Source organism: Danio rerio, chromosome 20 (assembly GCF_052040795.2).
Source record: "Danio rerio strain M-AB ecotype USA chromosome 20, GRCz13ab, whole genome shotgun sequence".
Lineage (NCBI taxonomy): Eukaryota > Metazoa > Chordata > Actinopteri > Cypriniformes > Danionidae > Danio > Danio rerio.
The window spans coordinates 22381303-22394308 of record NC_141040.1 but is presented as its reverse complement, the minus strand read 5'-3'; positions in this window follow the sequence as shown (position 1 = coordinate 22394308).

Sequence of the window (13006 nt, the reverse complement as noted above, 5' to 3'; positions counted from 1 at the left end):
ATTTTGTTTTAAGAAGTACCCAATGCTGGTGGTATTGTTGCATAGTTGCCAGCAGAGGGCTCTCAAAGTACAGCAGATTGATTACCTATATACCCTGCTGTTATATAATATTCATATGAACTCTACCTTTCCAAATGGAGTCTGACGATGAAGGAAATTAATACTCCTCAGGCCTGTAGCCAGCCTATTGGAAGGGGTGGTTCTTTTTTTCCTCAAAAGTTAAGCTTTTTGCAGTTGTTCTTCTCATTTTTTATTAAATTATGAGGTTCAAATACTGCATTTTATTGACATTTTTAAACTCTAAAGCAGGGGTGGCCAACTGTGTTCCTGGAGAGCCAACTTCCAGCAGATTTCAGTTGCTACCCATATCAAACACACCTGAACCAATTAATTAGGACTTGAACACCATGTGATAATTACAGGCAGGTGTGTTTGATATGGGTTGCAACTGAAATCTGCAGGAAGGTGGCTCTCCAGGAACACAGTTGGCCACCCCTGCACTAAAGCACTAGCTTGTTGGATGGTGATCCTAACCGCACTTCTTAATGGAACAAAAATATTTCCTATATTTAATTACATATTAAATATTTCCTATATTTAAGTGCTTACCATACTGTTTTACCACAGTGTTTATTTAGAAATGTGCGTTTCAACTAAGTTATTACAATTTTATAAATAATGTTATGAGATAAGAATTTTTAATAAAAAATTAGAATAAGGAAGATATTGAATAAAATAAAAAGATTTATTTAGATAAAAATGAAAAAAAAATCAATAAATACAAATTTATTATTTTAAAAAAAAAGGACTCTGGAAATTGATGTTTCATTAGAGCATCTCAAAATGGCAAGGGAAGAGGATCTCGGAGCAGAAATTAAAAAACTGGCAATGGGAGGAAGCACAAGAACAAGTTCATTCTGTGTGTATTAGGCAAGGTGTAATGCAATTTAAGATTCTGCACCGATTCCACTTGTCTAATTTAAAGCTCTCTAAGATGTTCCCTTCCGTAGACCCACTGTGTCAAACCCCGGCATCGCTTGTCATGTTTTGGAGTTGTCCTAAAATTGTTTATTATTGGATTTCAGTTTTTTAATTAATATCAGAAGTGGTGGGAAAACATATGTACTCCGGGCCTATTTTAGCTACATTTGGTGTCAGTGATAATGCAGAATTATCTAATAATCAACGTACAGTGATTAGATTTATAACCCTTTTCTCACATAGACTAATTTTACTGAATTAGAAATGAAAAGATCCTCCATGTTGCTCCACAGTAATACAAAAAAATGTCTTGCCTGCAACTTGAGAAGCTAACACTTTCCCTTGAAAATAAAACTAAGAATTTCCATGTAATATGGAATCCATTTATTGAGTACTTTAAGAAGAGGGCAGTGAATAAACCCCAGTAGAAACACCTCAACCCCCCTCCTTCATTTAGTTCTTTTATTTTATTTATTTATTTAATTATTTATTTCTGTCTGACTTCCCCCCACTTTTTTCTGTATTTTTTATTTATTTATTTTTCTCTTATGCATACAATAGTAACATGATGTTACAACTTATTGTTTAAAAGAAGGAAAAAGTTTACAAATGTACAAGTTATAATTTGTACTGATGTAAAAAATACAATAAAGAGAATGTAAAAAATAGGACTGGTAATACTTCTGAAAAAGTAAATAAAACAAATAAAAAGCATACTCAAATATAGCCGGGCGAGGCAGTGGCGCAGTAGGTAGTGCTGTCGCCTCACAGCAAGAAGGTCACTGGTTCGAACCTCGGCTCAGTTGGCGTTTCTGTGTGGAGTTTGCATGTTCTTCCTGCCTTCGCGTGGGTTTCCTCCGAGTGCTCCGGTTTCCCCCACAATCCAAAGTCATTTGGTGCAAGTGAATTGGGTAGGCTAAATTGTCCATAGTGTGTGTGGATGTTTCCCAGAGAAGGGTTGCGGCTGGAAGGGCATCCGCTGCATAAAAACTTGCTGGATAAGTTGGCGGTTCATTCCGCTGTGGCCACCCCGGATTAATAAAGGGACTAAGCCGACAAGAAAATGAATGAATGAATAAAATATAGCCTGTAGGTAAATAACACACTGGCCAGCTCATTTCCTCCGTCAGAATTTGTAAATTTAAATAAATGAATAAATTACTTGTCTTAAAGCCTTCTTCTATCGGTTATTTTCACAATTCATGATGGCACACTGTTAAAAATGGGACAAATGAGCTCATATAGGAGCCAGACTTTGTCAGTTGGGGAGTGGGTCTTTCTAGCCACTTAACCCAACCCCCCCTCCTGCGGCTGGCCTGCTTATTATTTTGTAAGGAGCAGTAAGTTGCATCAGAAGTGAAGCCGCACCCTCTTAGTTCCCTCACGTTTCAAACTCATGAAATCCTTGACAAAAATAGCATTTCAGAAGAATCCCAAACATAGGCATAAGCCCGCTGTATTTAGCGGGGACCCATCACGCAATGATAAGGAGGATTAAGTGTATCCCACAGCGTTACTCCGTTTCTCTCATTAGCGGTCAATGCCTCTGAAACAAGAGGCCACTGGCCTGAAATGACTTCTTCTGAGGTTACGGGTTAAACTTGGATGAGATAAACCTGTGTTATAAATCTGCCCTTTTAATTCGTCTGTGCTAGAAAGTCGGTCGCCACCAGCCGTGTCCTCATTATCGCATTGCTCCATTGGCACCCATACACAAAATCACACTATTGTTCCCTCCCTCTCCCATTGGTGGTCCTTAAAATGACTGCGCCAAAAGTGCAATTGAGCAGAAAACATTAGCTTTAGCAAGGCCGTTCAGCCTCTTGAAGATGAATATGACTGTTATCATATTGTCACATAATTCTGCGCACACAGCGCATTCTCGTCATTCCGGGACGCAGCCATCCGAGAGCCTCATTCCTCAAAGTAGCCAAGGAGCACGTCGGTACAAAATGAGCTGCTTTAGTGACACACACACAAAGATGTCGAAGGTCAGTACCCTGATCCTGAGCTAACAAGGAGCTTGGGAGAATGTGTCATGTTAGATGTCATTATGAATCGGCAGCTGCATTAAAGATGATACATTCTCTCATTAGAGCTAATATTGCTTGGTGGATGGAGGCAGACAATAGCTCTAAAACAACAGGTGTCTTGTAAGTTTTTAACCTCTGTGTGGTTTTAGAATTCTGTATATCCCGTTTGTCCGAAGGTTAAAAAATGTCTTTAAAATGCCTTAATAAAACCTCAAAAATTAAGCAATAAGATTTCATTTTAATCCTCAAATCTATTTAGTGTGAAGAAACTTTTTCCCTTATCAGTGGGCACCAGCTAAAAAGCTAATGCTAACGCTAAAATGACCTGCATAAGGTGTAAAAGGTTTTTAGCAAGACAGTGTGGGTCACAAAACACCAAAGCACATTTTTTGAGATGTTGACAGTCATATATGTGTCCCACGTTGCTAAAAACACTACTAAGACACAAATATTTTACAAAAAAAGTTATTTTTAGCAAATTCGTTTTCTGGTTTGAAAATAAATTTTAAAGCTACGCTACACGGCGATTAGATCCTTGTGTGAATTCCAGCATGGAGACTGGCTGTCTGAACCGGCAGGTGATGTCTTTGAGCTTTCAGCATTAATTAAAACAGACTTGGTTCAAACCAATTAGCACGCTCTATTGTGTATGAGGTGCAACCTCATCAATATGCATGATAGCTTCGAAGACTTTTTACCTTTTACAGTGTTCAGACGGCAGAGAGTCGCCACATTGTGTTGCCAACTGTAATTAAAAGAAGTGGAAGAAGAAGCGTTTATAAATGTGTTGCAACAAAGGTTTTGTTTTCAGTTCCCCGCTATGCGAGGGCAGCTGGACTCGTGTGGATTACAGTGGTCTGCTAACATGCGACAAAAAATACGTTTGTAAGGAACATTTTTTACTCGAGAGCTTTTCACTTCTGGAAACGGTGAAATCCAGATTTGCCACTCATCTCCTTTTAAAAAAGACACAGTTCCAGTTGGTGTTGATTGTCCTGTCTCTACAGATTTGATAAGTGTGTGATCAGTGTTCTTTGTTTGTTTATTCAGATGGAAAAGTTCATTAGTATCTTCAGCAGTACACTTTACTTTTTTAAGACATACTTTAGTCAAAATAATTTAGTTACTGAGTTTACAGTATGTTAATATCACTACAATATTACCTGAAAGATCTGCTGTAAATGCTGCTCTCCCAATTTAAACATGTAAACACCTTAATCAAACTATTACTATCACACAAAATGTAACTGAATGACAATGAAAGTACCAAACTGCAGTTAAATTCGACAAATTATGAATTTGGCTTATAATTACGTTACTGATGTCCATGTAAACATAGTCACATAGTCTTTCTCCTCTGCGTCTGTTTGTTTTGCCGCTGTGAAAATCAGCGTGTGCATGTACTGAAACTCCCCTTTTCTTGCAAACCCTTCTGTCTTTCGCCGCTCGACACTCCCACCTACACAAAGCTACACTTCATGACTTTTTTTTCTAAACTAGAGGTGTGAAAACACCCTGCTGAGATGGGGGTTTCATGGCCCTTCTATGTGCAGTTGCCTTGAATCTGGCCAAAGCATGCTTGTCCCCTCTCCCGTCTCCCCCGACGGCCTGCACTCACATTACATTCGGGCATGGGCACGCTTACGTTATCGATGCTGCGCTGTTCAGTAAGCACTCTCGCTCAGCACAGTGGAGATTTATTTAGTTATATCGGTTAAGTTGTTTGAGATACAGTGACACGCAGTCAAATATTTCCCCGAACAGATCAGCCACTTTTGAAGCTCATAAACAATCATAAAGTCCTCGAGCTACAGGAATTAGGAGGTTTGCTGAAGGCGCAGCTGTGGTGCAGTGAGTGGTTTGCGTCTTTAATAATCTACGACAGTTTGCGTCCACTGAACAGTAAGAATGATTAATTAATCCATATGAAACAGTCCCTTAAAAGTCACGTCTGGCTTTCAGTTTCGGGATTACGCGCGTTTAGCACTCACACAAAAGCGTACCGCGACAAAGCCCAAGTGAGCCCGATTCAGAGCACTCACACTTCTCAAACAATCCGGGAAACGGGCCTGGGCAAGGTTCGGATAGCAAAGTGTGAGTAGGCCCTATAATATAAGTTAAAGCTGCAGATTCTTGTGTGTGGGTGTGTGTTGGGAGTTTGCATGTGTTTGCCGGTGTACCTGTAGTACACCTGGTGTAAAATAATGGCTTTATGGCTGGTTAGTCAAACTTGACCCCTACCCTATATGTGTACAGCCTTCATGAAAATAGAAAATGGATGTTTGTTCTTATTTCAGGGTCATTTTAGGAAATGCCTTTCAACATAAAAACATCAGTCAGCAGTTTGAGTGTTTGTCTTATTTATTTTGCCAGAATTGATTTGTTTTGTCTTTGTTTCAGAGTAATATGCTATGAACCAAACTAATTAGTAGCAAGCTTTGTAGTTAAAAGGTATTGGAAATCAGACTAAACTACAAGTTGGTGCTTATGTTAAAGAAAAGAACTGACAGCCTAGTGGTTACCACCAACATATAGCGCAATGCCTGAGGGGTGATGACTAGCAGACCTTTCCTGATCCTATCCCTCTCACCAACTTCACTTCATGTAATTATATATATCCCATATTATAATAAAGGCAAATATTTAAAGAAAATAAATCCCGTTTGTCCGAAGGTTAAAAAATGTCTTTAAAACGCCTTAATAAAACCTCAAAAATTAAGCAATAAGATTTCATTTTAATCCTCAAATCTATTTAGTGTGAAGAAACTTTTTCCCTTATCAGTGGGCACCAGCTAAAAAGCTAATGCTAACGCTAAAATGACCTGCATAAGGTGTAAAAGGTTTTTAGCAAGACAGTGTGGGTCACAAAACACCAAAGCACATTTTTTGAGATGTTGACAGTCATATATGTGTCCCACGTTGCTAAAAACACTACTAGGACACAAATATTTTACAAAAAAAGTTATTTTTAGCAAATTCGTTTTTCTTGTTTGAAAAGAAATTTTAAAGCTACGCTACACGGCGATTAGATCCTTGTGTGAATTCCAGCACGGAGACTGAAACTAAATACCAAACTAAATAGTAGCAAGCTTTGTAGTTAAAAGGTATTGGAAATCAGACTAAACTACAAGTTGGTGCTTATGTTAAAGAAAAGAACTGACAGCCTAGTGGTTACCACCAACATATAGCGCAATGCCTGAGGGGTGATGACTAACAGACCTTTCCTGATCCTATCCCTCTCACCAACTTCACTTCATGTAATTATATATATCCCATATTATAATAAAGGCAAATATTTAAAGAAAATAAATCCCGTTTGTCCGAAGGTTAAAAAATGTCTTTAAAACGCCTTAATAAAACCTCAAAAATTAAGCAATAAGATTTCATTTTAATCCTCAAATCTATTTAGTGTGAAGAAACTTTTTCCCTTATCAGTGGGCACCAGCTAAAAAGCTAATGCTAACGCTAAAATGACCTGCATAAGGTGTAAAAGGTTTTTAGCAAGACAGTGTGGGTCACAAAACACCAAAGCACATTTTTTGAGATGTTGACAGTCATATATGTGTCCCACGTTGCTAAAAACACTACTAGGACACAAATATTTTACAAAAAAAGTTATTTTTAGCAAATTCGTTTTTCTTGTTTGAAAAGAAATTTTAAAGCTACGCTACACGGCGATTAGATCCTTGTGTGAATTCCAGCACGGAGACTGAAACTAAATACCAAACTAAATAGTAGCAAGCTTTGTAGTTAAAAGGTATTGGAAATCAGACTAAACTACAAGTTGGTGCTTATGTTAAAGAAAAGAACTGACAGCCTAGTGGTTACCACCAGCATATAGCGCAATGCCTGAGGGGTGATGACTAGCAGACCTTTCCTGATCTTATCCCTCTCACCAACTTCACTTCATGTAATTATATATATCCCATATTATAATAAAGGCAAAAATTTAAAGAAAATAAATTAATTTTAATTAATTAATGACTGATTTAATTGGCGCAGTGGGTAGCACTGTCGCCTAACAACAAGGTCACTGGTTTAAGTCCCGCATGGGTGAGTTGGCATTTCTGTGTGGAGTTTGCATGTTCTCCCTGTGTTCACATGGGTTTCCTCTGGGTGTTTTTTCTACAAGGCCAAAGAGATGCACTATAGATGAACTGGGTAAGCTAAATTGTCCTTGTGTATGTGTGTAAATAAGAGTGTATGAGTGTTTCCCAGTGATAAATTGCAGCTGAAAGGGCATCCGCTGCTTAAAACATATGCTGGATAAGTTGGCGGTTCATTCCGCTGTGGCGACCCCTGATTATAAAGGGACTAAGCTGAAGGAAAATGAATGACTGATCTAAATTAATGACGAGGCCATGCAAGAATGGCTGTCAACTCTGATTACATGGAGTCCTCACCAGCATTTGCTAAAATACAAGGCCTGCTGCCATTTCCATGATGATGAGGACCAGGAAGATTACTCACTGCCAGAAAACCATAGCCAAACATGTTAACACTGGCCATTAAGAGTAAAAACTGTCCACCAAGAGGTATATTCACTGTCATTTTTTCTTCTCACTTTCCTCTTACATCTCCTTTCTCCATTCGTAAGTATCCTTTACCTATTCTTTACCCCCAGGTGCTGTGGCCATTATGATGCTTATGAGTTGAAGCTACCCCACAGCCTGTGAGTGAAGAGTGGTGGAACTGAGGCCTGTAAATGCAAGAGTTAAGCCCTTGGCTGATGGTAAGCCATTGGGCAGCATCCAGCCGTTGGTGAGCATCTGTCAGGCTAGTTTGTTTGGTGTGTTCCTCATCTGGCCACTTGTCAGGATCACGCCGGAGGGAGTTAGCCTGATTTAGCATGAAGAATCGGCTTTGGGGAAATTGAGCGCTCAGATTGGTGAATTCGCCAATCTGTCAATTGGCGAAGTTTTGGTTCCTTGCCACTGTCGCCTCTCGTTTGCCTGGTCAATGCTAGTAAAGCTGCACATTAGTGGATCGTCCTTCAATAGTGACATTTGGCTTTCCTTAAAGATTCCTGGGAGAAGGAATTAAGAATTGACATCTCATCCTCTACTTGAAAGGAGGGATTGAGTCATATTCACTCTTGCTCTGTAAATGTTGAGTATCTATTAAGTGTCTATCTGAGTTTTGGAAAAGTATCTTCAGACTTTATTTCCAGGTTTTTGAAATGGACATTAAAATTGATGTGGAATTAGCATTGTTTGGATGTTCAGACCAGACTCTTCATTCATTCATTTTCTTTTCAGCTTAGTCTCGTTATTCATCAGGGTCGCCACAGCAGAATGAACCGCCAACTTATCCAGCATATGCTTTACGCAGCAGACGCCCTTCCAGCTGCAACCCATCACTGGGAGACATCTATACACACTCACTCACTCACACGCATACACTACGGACAATTTACCTTACCCAATCCTTACCCAAACCTATAGCGCCGGAAACCGGAAATCTCTAGATTTGGCAGAGGATGTATGACAAAATATGGGGCCCCTTTTCTTGGATGTATACAGCAGGTGGCGCAATAACTGTGACTCAATATTGACATGTAGATGTCTTCAGGAGAGGAATCTCATCGAACCAGCATTCTACACTACTCTCCTGCCTGTCTGACTTGCTGGAATGTTCCACCGTTTGAATAATTATGTCTTTTTATTCTCTATTTTTAATCTGTTAAGCTGCTTTGCTATAGAAAAAAAGATGAATGAATGACTGAATGATTGGCTGCTCAGCTATGAATCGAAGCGTAAGAACAAGAGACAAAACCAGGCAATAACTCAAAACCGTTTTTTTTTTTTTTTTGCTGTGTTCAAACTACTTATTTAAAATGTGTTAATCAAAACAATCCTTGTTTTTTTTTTGTTTTTTTATCAATTTGTGTTGGGGCAGTATGAAGAAATTGTGTGGAACCTTGCATTTTTTTAACTTGCGATAAGTCAAGAGGGAACACAAAGAAGATTTCTTTCATTTTGTCCATTTTCTTTTATACTTGCAAACAACTTGAAGTTTATTTATAAACTAATTTCGAGAGGATCACGTGCTTAAGATTTTCCACAGCTGGTCCTGCATTAACTAATCATGATCCTCTAATCATATAATTTCTAAGTTATTATAAATAACCACAGTCTCCATTCCAAATATATCTTCATCTGGAAGAAACCCCCCTTCCTCCCCTTCTCCTTCTTTTTTCTCATACATTCGATGGCACGGCGGCCCAGTGATTAGTACTGTTGCCCCACAGCAAGAACACCACCGGCTCTCGTCCTAGCCGGGCTGGTGGGTATTTCTGTTTGGAGTTTGTATTTTTTTCCCTGTGTCCACTTTGGTTTCCCCTGGTGTCTCCAGTTTCCTCCCAAAGTACAAAGATATGCTGCATACGTAACAGACTAAGCATGCCACAGCCATATCACCCTGCAGCCCAAGACCGGTTACTCACTGAAGCTAAGCAGGGCTGAGCCTGGTCAGTACCTGGATGGGAGATCACTTGGGAAAACTAGGTTGCTGTTGGAAATGTTGTTAGTGAGGCCAGCAGGAGCGCTCAACCTGTGGTCTGTGTGAGTCCTAATGGCTCAGAAACAGTGAAGGGGACACTATACTGTCATTAGGCGCCGTTTTTTGGATGAGACGTTAAACCGAGGTCCTGACTCTCTGTGGTCATTAAAAATGCCACGGCACTTCTCGTAAAGAGCAGGGGTTTAACCCTGGTGTCCTGGCCAAAGTCCCTCTATCGGCCCTTACGATCATGACTTCCCTATTATCCCCATCCACTGAATTAGCTCTATCGCTGTCTCTTCACTCCACCAATAGCTGGTGTGTAGTGAGCGCACTGGCACCATTGTCCTGTGGCAGCCGTCACGAGACAGCATGCAAAGAAAATAAATAAATCAGCAGCTAAAGGGGGTCATGCAATGCAGTGTCATGCATTTTAGAATTCTAAATATAAACTTACATCAGTGTACGCACACCAGGGCCTCAAGTTGCCGGCTGTCCACAGTGCCCAGCTACGACTTAGGACACTGTTTTTTCTGCCACGCCGCAGAGTGCCATCTGAACAGTTTACTTAGCATGCGAATGTGCGCGTCTGGTGTGTGATACTTCTAACTGTCATGTGCTGTCATGTGCACGTTGTCGTGGCGCTGAGCAGCGCATCCGGTGTGCGACCCACTTAAGCATAAACCCTTGGAATGGATTATTAAATTATCTGACATATACACATGAGCAAATCCTTCTGGGTGGGACAGAAATATGGTACGTAAATGCGGCTTTGTTTATGGTTTGTACGTGTGCAGCACTAGTTCCCATTTCTTATGGAATGACAATACAAACACAGCCCCCTGCAAGTATGGAAATATACAACATCTCAAGCTTTTGACACGCTATTGAGCAATTACAAGCCAATCTCAAATCTTCCTTTCACTGGCAAAATCATTGAAAAAGTAGTTTTTAACTAGGTTAACAAGATCTTAAACTTCAAGGGGTGTTTAGACAATTTTCAATCTGGTTTCAGAGCACATCACAGTACAGAGAGCGCTCTTATAAAGATAATCAATGACATCTGCCTAAATACAGGCAAACTAACTGTGCTGGTACTGCTTGATCTCAGTGCTGCATTTGACACTGTTGATCACATCATACTTCTGGAGAGGCTGGAAAACTGAGTTGGTCTGTCCTCAAATGGTTCAGATCTTACCATGAAGGGAGAGGTTACTATGTGAGTAAGGTGACCATAGATCAAGGTGGACACCCGTGACATGTGGAGTCCTACAAGGCTCGATTCTAGCACCTCTGCTGTTTAACCTTTATATGATTCCTCTGAGCCAAATAATAAGAAAGAACCAAATCTCCTACCACAGCTATGCTGATGACACACCACAGAGATGAGGTTCTTAAGGTGAATGCTTACCTTGGCACTAAGGGTCAAACGACAAAAAATAAGATCAAGAATCTTGGTGTGACTCTGGAGTCAGATCTGAATTTCAGTAGTCATGTCAAAGCAGTTAGTAAATCAGAATACTATCATTAAAAAAAATTGCAAGACTTAGATGTTTTTTTTTCCAGTGAAGACTTAGAGAAACTTGTTCAGGCTTTTATCAGCAGTAGAGTGGATTACTGTAACGGCCTCCTCACAGGCCTTCGCAAAAAGACAGTCAGTTACAGCTCATCCAGAACGCTGCTGCCAGGATTCTGACCAGAACCAGAAAAACAGAGCACCTCACACCAGTCCTCAGGTCTTTACACTGGCTCCCAGTTACATTCAGAATAGATTTTAAAGTATTATAACTTGTCTATAAATCACTAAATGGCCTGGGACCTAGGAGTGAAACATACAGAGCAAGGCAGCATGGAGCTCATTACCAGGTCCCTGTACCCAAAGGTCATCAGGAGACAAGGGATGCATCTCAGTCAGCACCCTAAAGACGTTGTGAACTAGTATATCATGTACACAGATTCAGGCACTGGGATGTGGCATTGGCTCACTACAGTAGGTAATCTAAGAACGTCCTCATTGTAAAACTAGTGCTATTTATAGCACTGAACTAAAATTCTACAGACATCTGTATTCAAATTCTGAGTTTCAAACCTGCTAATTGTGAGACAAAGTCTACAGGGTCTGAATTTCAACTTTCTGGAATGCTTTAAGAGTTTATCATAGATCAAGGATGGCTTGGCAACTCAGTAAAGCCAGTCATTGTGAAGGGCTGTGAAACACTACCTTCCTGAAAGAGAACTTGGGTTTAAAACACACCCTTCCAGCCTTTGTTCAAAGCTGGTTTCATTCCATGTTTTGAAGAAACGTGAAAGAGAACGCCAAGACATTTTCTCTAAGGTAGGTGTACTGTTTTCTAATCGTTTATCCAACAAAAAATTCACATTCATTAAAAAAAACTGTGTTAGTGACAAACCTGCATATTAGCATTCAAACAAGCACATAAATATCCACAAAATAAGCTAATTGAGTCTTGTCATTTCAGATAGCATCCTAGTCTTTACATATGTTCAAGTTTTTTTTTTTTTTTTTGTCTGTTTACAAAAGCATGCCATTTGGACGATGGGGATCTACTTTAACTCGTTTTCTAAATTGGGTAAAATGGAACCACTTAAGAGTAATTGGGTGCATACTTACAGATTGGCATCAGCTTGATGTACACAAAGCGGTAAAATAACGACCTTTCTTGCATAATGACCTTTGTTACTTCCTTTTATACCAACATACCAACTCAGCAGCAATACTGAAAACATTTATTGCCTGATTATTTGAAGAATTTCCAGAATCCGTCTTTGAGCTGGCTTTTACAGATAATCGCTAGACTGGGATTTTACTTTATTATACATAACAAATGATACCTTCATTGTAAATTCCAAACATTATATTAAGATTAGTCATGTTTATAATGTACCGGTGTATTCTTCAGTAAGTAAATTAAATTCTTGGAATTTTTTAATATATTTTTTTATGCAAATCTATAAAAAAAAATACAAAATAAAAATAAAAATATAGCTCTGTTCCAAAACTGATGGGTTTCGCTATGGCCTACATTGTAATCATGAGGAAACCTCATAAGTGACCCATTTGGAGTGCTCTACATAGGAGGAAAGCCTGTGTGCCACACAAATTGCTTTCCACAGGGTAAAAATGTATTTATTTGTTTATTCATTTTGATAGCGTGCAGAAGTCAGGTTCTGGAAGAAAAAAATACCAATTTTTTTTTTTTTTTTTCATGAGAGAATATTTTTAATGGAAACCTATAAACCTACTTTGAGCTGAAATCCATTGATAGTATTTGCATTTGTTGAAACCATCAAAATGCAATTCCTGGTGAAAAACCACATTGCATAATTCCACAAAAATCTATACCAATCAAAAAATTGTGGCAAGGAAATACCATTAAAATAATCTATTGATGTTCACTCATACTCGTGAAGGGTTCTCTCAAGGGCATTTACACACATTTTTTAAATAAAAGCATTGTTTTATTCTATTT